We start from the raw sequence: 7,991 nt of genomic DNA on the forward strand, positions 1-7,991 counted from the left end.
TCTCATCTGTGTTGATTATATATTGTAAATTAGGTGTACCGTTTCATCAATGCCCAATGAGTGATTCTAATTAATTGACCAAAGTTCATGTTAAATTTTAAATTGTAATTTATTTTATTTTTTTTAAAAAACAACCATCAAAGCGAACTATTATTACGAAATCAAATCACGAATACAATGAGGCATATTTGCATCCCACACCTTCCGATCAGTATACGAGCAAGAAACTTTGGCCATAGTGTGAGCAATCACATTGGCTATTATATTGTAATTTTACACTCCAACATATTTATACTATATATTTAACAATTATGTCAATTTTGATTGGGATGAGGTTCGAATCGAAGACATTCCTTATGAAAATCAATAACTAAGTTAAAGAATAATAAATAGTTAACGGAATATCTCATTACTAAAGTTTTAACAGACGGAATGCAAGGGTATTTAGGAAAAGTAAATGATATAATAGAGGGTAAAGTATGAAAAATAATTATAAAAAATACTAAAATCAAAATAATATGAACCATTCATTTCAATAAACAATTACACCCACATTTTTTTAGTTTTTGTTAGGGGCCTAATAAATTTAATTAATTAAATATTTATTTATTTATTTATTTATATTCGAATTTCTATTTACTACCAAGCAAAAGAGACCCTTATTACTTTAAATCGTTATAATTATGACCGTTCCATTAAAAATATAGGTCTTGTCTGTTTATAGAGGAAAAGAATATAACCCCAAAAGACCTCTAGAAGATAACGATAAGTATAAAAGATAGGTAATTGAGTCCAAATCTATTGGCGTTATTGTATTCTATAACAAAAATAAAAATGTAATAAATTATTTTACCAAATATAATGCATAAAAATTCAAAAAAAAAATACAATTTAAAATTTAATTTAAAAGTATGTAGTAATGTTTTCGAATATATTTAAATACAAAATTATTCACCAAAATTTCAATATTAATTTTTTCTAAAGTTGTATTTTTAGTTAGAATTAAGATCAATATATAAATTCTAAAAATATAATTATTAAGTATAAAAATAATGACTTTATATATAAAAATAATGACGTCGCCCTTGCCGCTATGGTCAAGACCAACCCTAGTTATTATTATCAAGTATTTACTTCTCATTATCATTAAATTTCAATTTGATTGTAGTTTAATTTTTAAGCAATTAGTAATTTAATTTCAATTTTAAAATTATCATTTCAATTAAATGTAGATATTTTTATTTTAATTAATTAATTAATTTTCATTACAATTATAAATTTAAAATTAAAATAAATAAATAATTAAAATATAGTAGAATAAAATTGTGGGTCCACAAACAAATTTGAAAAAAACCTAAAATAATGGGGAGTGATTTTTGAGATCGAATGAGAAAGTAGATTACGAATTGAATGTTTAGGTCCACAAAAAATTTTTGAAATTGCTCTTATTAAGTATAGAGTATTGATTCTCATTATCATTTCAATTCCACTTTTGAAGAGTATTTGATTCTGATTATCATTTCAATTCCAATTTTGAATATGCTTATTGCTTACCCAAGTATTTAAATGAGCATATGATTGGGCAGAGATACAAAACAACAAAGCAATCCTAATAAAATTCTGTATGCAACAGTAACAGTAAAACTTGGAAAAACTTCTTTCTGCAGATGCAACAGTAACAAGAATAGTTAATAAAATTCTGTATGCAATAACCGCATTAGGAAAACAATCAAACAATTTTAAATCTTTCAAAATTTCAATGGGCCATATTTTTTCATGTCTATACAACTCTCTTCTTAGTTTTAACTCCACATACAACTCATCTCCATTAATATCTGAATGTCCGTTATGCTTAATAGCATTTTCAAGACGACTACAGGAAGACTTCAAACTCATATCATCTAAAGAATTTAACATGTCAGAATTAAACAAGAAACCAAATATTTTCTCATACTCTTGAAATTACTCAAACCTAGTTTTAAGAGAAACAACGGTCTGATCAACAATGAAAAGAAAATAGTTAACTCTAAATGAATCTTCTGCAGATAATGAAACTTCTAATGATGCATTTGAATTTCATCAAATTGTTTTTTTCTACGAATTTCACGTCTCTTAGGAAAAACGGGGTCTATATCCATTTTAATGGCAATTTCCTTAGCAGTATCCAAGGCATCATTAAAACCACTTTCTCTGTATTTCTCAAAAAAAGAAATCAACTCCTCAATTTTTTCAAAAGCAACATCAGTAAGCATGTCTTGGGATTGCAAGTACTTGCTAACAAAATTAATACGATACAATATATGGAACCATATTACTATAGCTACAAAAAATTCAAAATCACCATCCCAAGTTCATTTGTTGCTAAAGATTTAGCTTCACTTCTTACTAAGGAATCATCGTCAACATTTGCAACTTGGAGTAAAGCCTCTCGTATTTCTACCATTTGAAATCTTATGGCTTGAACACTCTCAACACGACTCCCCCAACGAGTGAAAGACAATGACTTAAGAGTTAAACCATGTACATTATCTTTCAAAATACCCCATCTCTTGGTAGATTTTGCAAAAATTGTATATATGCGTTGTATAACTCAAAAAAAAAAAAAAAATCGTTGTCTTTTACTACAAGCATTTGTCATATCACATAAAACTAAATTAAGACTATGGCAACCACATGGAGTATAAAAAGCTCTAGAATTTAGCAATTGAAATCAAAGTTATCAAACATCAATACTCTAACAAAGAGGGAAGAAGCAAACACATTACACATTTTACATTTAAACATATAAAATTAAAAATTTAAAGTGAAAACGGATTGTAACAACCAGATCAAAAAGCCCTTATTTTTGTTTATGTTCTTCGTCTGGTAGTGCCTACTGCCTATGGACCTAACGGACGCCGACCAGCACTCCGGTCGTCGGTGCGGTCTCCACTCTCCTGCCTGCGACAGTCTACAGGCATGCAAAAACGCATAATAAATTTGATTAAAAAAACGCAGAATAAATTGGGGACAGTCTACAGGCCTAATTGCTACTTTGCTACGGAGAAATGCAGAAGGTTCAAAGTAGCGGATGATTCCATTCGTGGAGTCACAGGAGTGTGGAATTGAATTGCGGACAATGACTAAGAGACAGAGATGAATTGCGGACATTGAAGAAACATCGGGAAACTGGTGTATTGTAAATTTTTGTTCACGAGGAAACATTGGGAAACATCACCAAAGATGAATTGAACTCTTCTGACTCCTCTCAATCCATTTACGTTTAATTGTAAATTGTTTTTTTTTTTTTTAATTTCTGAGTTATATTAGGTATACTGGGCCCTCTAAAATTTGGGACCCTCTAAAATTGGGGGTCTTGTGCGGTAGCCTAGCTTGCACAGCCTCAAATTCAAACAATTGTTATACTCTGGAGTCTGGATTAGGGCAAATTATATCGTGCACCCGGGCGCACAACTAGCCAAAACGACGTCGATTTTCTTTTTTGTCGTTAACTTATAAAATAAAAATACATGTTTCGTATGTACAGAATTGTATAATAGAATACACATAAACTCGTAGCATAATACTCATAATCTAACATAATACATAATACATAATACACATAAACTCTTAACATAATGCACAAACTCAAGTGTTAAAAAAAAAAAAAAAAAAAAAACTGTAACGGGATTGGACGGACAGAACAGTGTCCGTCATGTCAACTCCCCACCAACTTATAAAAACGTCGTCGTTTTGGGCCAGGGTGCACAATGCATTGTGCGCCTTGGTGCACGATATAACGATTGCTGTATTAGGGTTCACATTGCATTATGAACCTAGTCTAAAAATTATGTGTCTATAGTTAACATATTATTATTTTTTCAGTTGACAAGTTATGTGTCTGTACATAAATTAAAGACAAATATAATACGTTAACTGACATATTATGTACCTGGAATTAACATATTATATATATGTGACTGAAGTTAACATATTATGTGCATTCAATTTATTTACAAACACATAATCTGTTAACGGTAGACATATAATATGTTAACTACATACACATAATTTAAATGGTATTTTGAACTCTGATCCATTGTATAATTTGCTGATTTCAAAGCTGAAAAGTTAATATTTTAATGTTATGCAAACTTTCTTTTTTGGAAGGGACAGTAGTATAAGCATGCTTCCCAGAATTTAAAAGAAATATAAAAACCCCTTAAATCGCAACAAGCAAACAACACAAATTGATAGCATTGTATCTATCCGGTACAAGATGAGAGTTCATGAAGATAAATAATCCATCAAATTAAATATCAAAGCTAGCCATGCTAGTTGAGATAAAGTGCTAATTAATTAATTAATGTCCGGCTTTTGCAACAAGTCCTTCAAGAATTGCATCGATACCAAACTTACCTTGAAATTTTTCAGAATTCACAAGACCCGGAAGTTTGAAAGAGATTGAAAAATGACCTGGTGGGCAAATGTTTTGAGATTGCATCTCAAAAACATGATGTTGGTTGCCAATAGTTTTGTGAACAGTTTTTTCACCATGTGTTGTCACTCCCTTAACAGTTACGGTACCATCGTCCTCAACTTCACAATCAAATTCACCTGCAGTACAGTACGTTTGAAATAAATTAAATGTAAGAATTAAATATATAACACTTATATCATGTTTGGTATGGTTCACAGAATTAAATTTTGATGAGGCGATAAGAATGTTATTCCATTGGGTATGGAATAGGTAAGGAATAGAACAAAGTTTTGTATTTTATTGTTTCATGGAATAAGAATGTTATTCCTATTAATCATGCATGCAATAACAAGTACTCCCTCGGAAGATTAGGGCTAATTCTTGTGGGAAATCAATTGTTTTGGCTAGGCTGGACATAAAAAGACTCTTTTGTCCTTACTTTTCACGACAAAGATGTTAGATGTTCTCAGAGATTAGGGCTAATTCTTGACGGAAATCAATTATTTTGTGTGGCTGCGCTGACATAAAAAGACTGTTTTGCCCTTACTTTTCATGGTGCAGACGGTAGATGTTAACAGAAGGACTAAAGGCAGGTCAAAATTCGAAACTCGGATGACCACCGGTGATAGATTTAAAAGTTTAAAATTAAACATGGCGAAATCACTAAACTAGGACATTAAATGGCATTAACTCTAATAATAAAATTATATGCAAAGAAACAAAGAGCAAGTTTGAACAACGAATAAACATGTAAGATAAAATGGGAAAATGTGAAAATGGGAAAGAGGGAGTATGTAATATAATAGACTGCAAATTATGCATGCATGCAGTTTCAATTCAGTAGGCACTTACTTTCATCTCTTTTAACTCCTGGAAGTGATACACGGAACAAGTAAGAGTCCTCAGATTCCCCAATATCCACCGGTCCTAAAACCGGCCCTATTTGCCCATTCGCCGCACTTCCAGTCACACAGTACCCCCCTTTGGTGGAACCAACAATGTCTTTCCACTCCTCCTTAGACGGTGGACTTGGAAGGACAAGCATAGCCTTCTTCTCCAACTCCTCCTCCTCCTCCTCCCCAGCAACAACACTCCGAATCGGGCTAGCCCAGAACCCATCCAACACCAAATCTTTCAGACCCGTAAGCCTCTTGAACTTGTCCAAAAACGAAGGGACAACGTAGTCCCCATTAGGGTCATTGATGAAGGCAATGTTTTCGATCACATTATACCCATTTTTAAGGCGTAAGGGGTGCAAGTGAGGGGGGAAGAGGTTGTGGAAAGTTGGGGAATTGAAGAACTGGTAAAATGAAGGGAGTGGGAGAATGAGAGAGTGGTTTTCTGCATTTCTAAGGACGTAGTAATAGAGTCTCTCCATATCGGCAGTCCTGAAGCAAGTGCCGGCGAGTTGATGAGGAGAATAAAGTTGATCAGTGCGTTCAGATATCCTTCGCAGAGCGGACTTCTTATCATCCTTGAGATCAGGTCCCAAGAATATGCCCATGATCATGTGTAAAACAAACATCTGATCATCTGTTGGTACTACAGATTTGCGGGAAGATGATGCGCCGCCGCCGGCGTTCTCCATATCTGAGATAAAATATATATGTTAGGATTAAGTGCCTACTAGTATATATATATATATATATATATATATATATATATATATAGTGACGTTATATTTTCCAGATCAGAGACAGGGGTCGGTGCTGAACTGTGGTACTTGTCTAGCTACTTGACTCTTTACCCACTTTCACGAAGAATTCGTAGCTGTCAATTGCTGGACTTGCACTTTACGGGCCTTTGTCAATTTATAGCTGTCAATTGCTGGACTTGCACTTTACCGGCCTTTGTCAATTCATAGCTGTCAATTGCTGGACTTGCACTTTACCGGCCTTCGTCAATTCATTGCTGTCAAATTTTTGAAGTGGCAATATTTTGATGCCACAAGGCAGACCAGGCACGGTAACGATCCCAACAAAAGTATAAACAATTGTAATACACCAACAAGTTTGAATAAGTGTATATAATATATATATATATCCCAATTACTATACAAAGAAGGGAAAATGACAGAGAGGGGAGCGTTCGTTGGTTTAATTTATAAACATTGGAGTAATGTAGTGTAATTGAGTGTGTTACGAGTTTAAAATGGAGTGTAATACAATGCAAACATGGAATAAACATATGAATATTTTATGGAGAGTCGTGACATTGTTTTGTTGACTTTCTTTTAGTATAGTAATTACTCCCTAATATATACTATATCTAAAAGGCTTTTACACGCCCAGGGGCACGTGCAGTGCACGCACCTAGCGGGTACGCAAGGTGCACTGGACGCGTGTTCTAACGCGCCCTCAATGTGTGAATGCAAGTTGTATCCACCTTTTATGTTAAAAATGTTTGTACATTAATTATGTGAAATGTACATTGTATCTTGTGCATATGGAATTACCCTCATGATAAGTTACACCATTAACCATAATTTTTTTTTATTTTTTTTTGGAGAGGACCATTAACCATCATTATTACAAGTGTTAATAATCAATTGCACATTGCATTGATTTCCCATAAGGCCAACATGGAAATATAATTAACATTTATACATTTATGGAAACATAATAAAGATATTTTCACGATTTTTAATTTTATAATCTAATACATATATAGTTAATTCAAACGGAGATTCCTTATTTTTTTTTGCAATTTCAAATTTTAGTCAACAAACCCATTAGGGAGAGGAGCGTTGGTTGATAAATATTGGAGTAATGTAACGTAATTGAGTAAATCATGGGTCTAATAACATGAACTTTGACACACATACATGGAATAAGCATATGAAAACTTTATGGGGAGCCGTGCCACTATTTTGTTGATATTTCTTTTAATATAGTAATTACTTCGTAAGACATACTAAGAGCATCTCCAATCGTTTAAGTTTTTGAGGGGTTTTTACAGGTGTGATTATTAAAGAAAAGATGGGAAGGGAGGAAAAAAGAAAAAGAAAAAGAAAACAAGTCTAACCCACAAAAAAAAAAAAGCTATTACACGCCCAGGGGCACGTGCAGTGCACGGACCCAGCGGGCACGCAAGGTGCGCTGGATGTGTGTTCCAGCGCGCCCGTCTTCCTTCATACCGGATTGACTTTAATTTTCTGATAAAAACCAACTTCTTACAGGAGGGTTTTCATTTTTCTCTCATGTCACCCTCTCTCATCCACATCATCTTATTTTCTCAAAAATCCAACCAAAAACGATTGGTGAAGATGCTCTAAATCTAAAAACTTTATAAGTGTGAATGCAAGTTTTATCCACCTTTATGTTAAAGAGGTTTGTACATTATGTGAAAATGTTGTACATTGTATCTTGTGCATATGAAATTACCCCCATGTTACGTTACACCATTAACCATCATTATTACAAGTGTTAATAATCAATTGCACATTGCATTGATTTCCCATAAGGCCAAAATGGAAATATAATAAACGTTTATAAATTTATGGAAAAAATAAAAATATTTTTAAGTTTTGTAA

This window comes from Ipomoea nil, unplaced genomic scaffold, assembly GCF_001879475.1.
Source record: "Ipomoea nil cultivar Tokyo-kokei standard unplaced genomic scaffold, Asagao_1.1 scaffold0642, whole genome shotgun sequence".
NCBI classification, from domain to species: Eukaryota; Viridiplantae; Streptophyta; class Magnoliopsida; order Solanales; family Convolvulaceae; genus Ipomoea; species Ipomoea nil.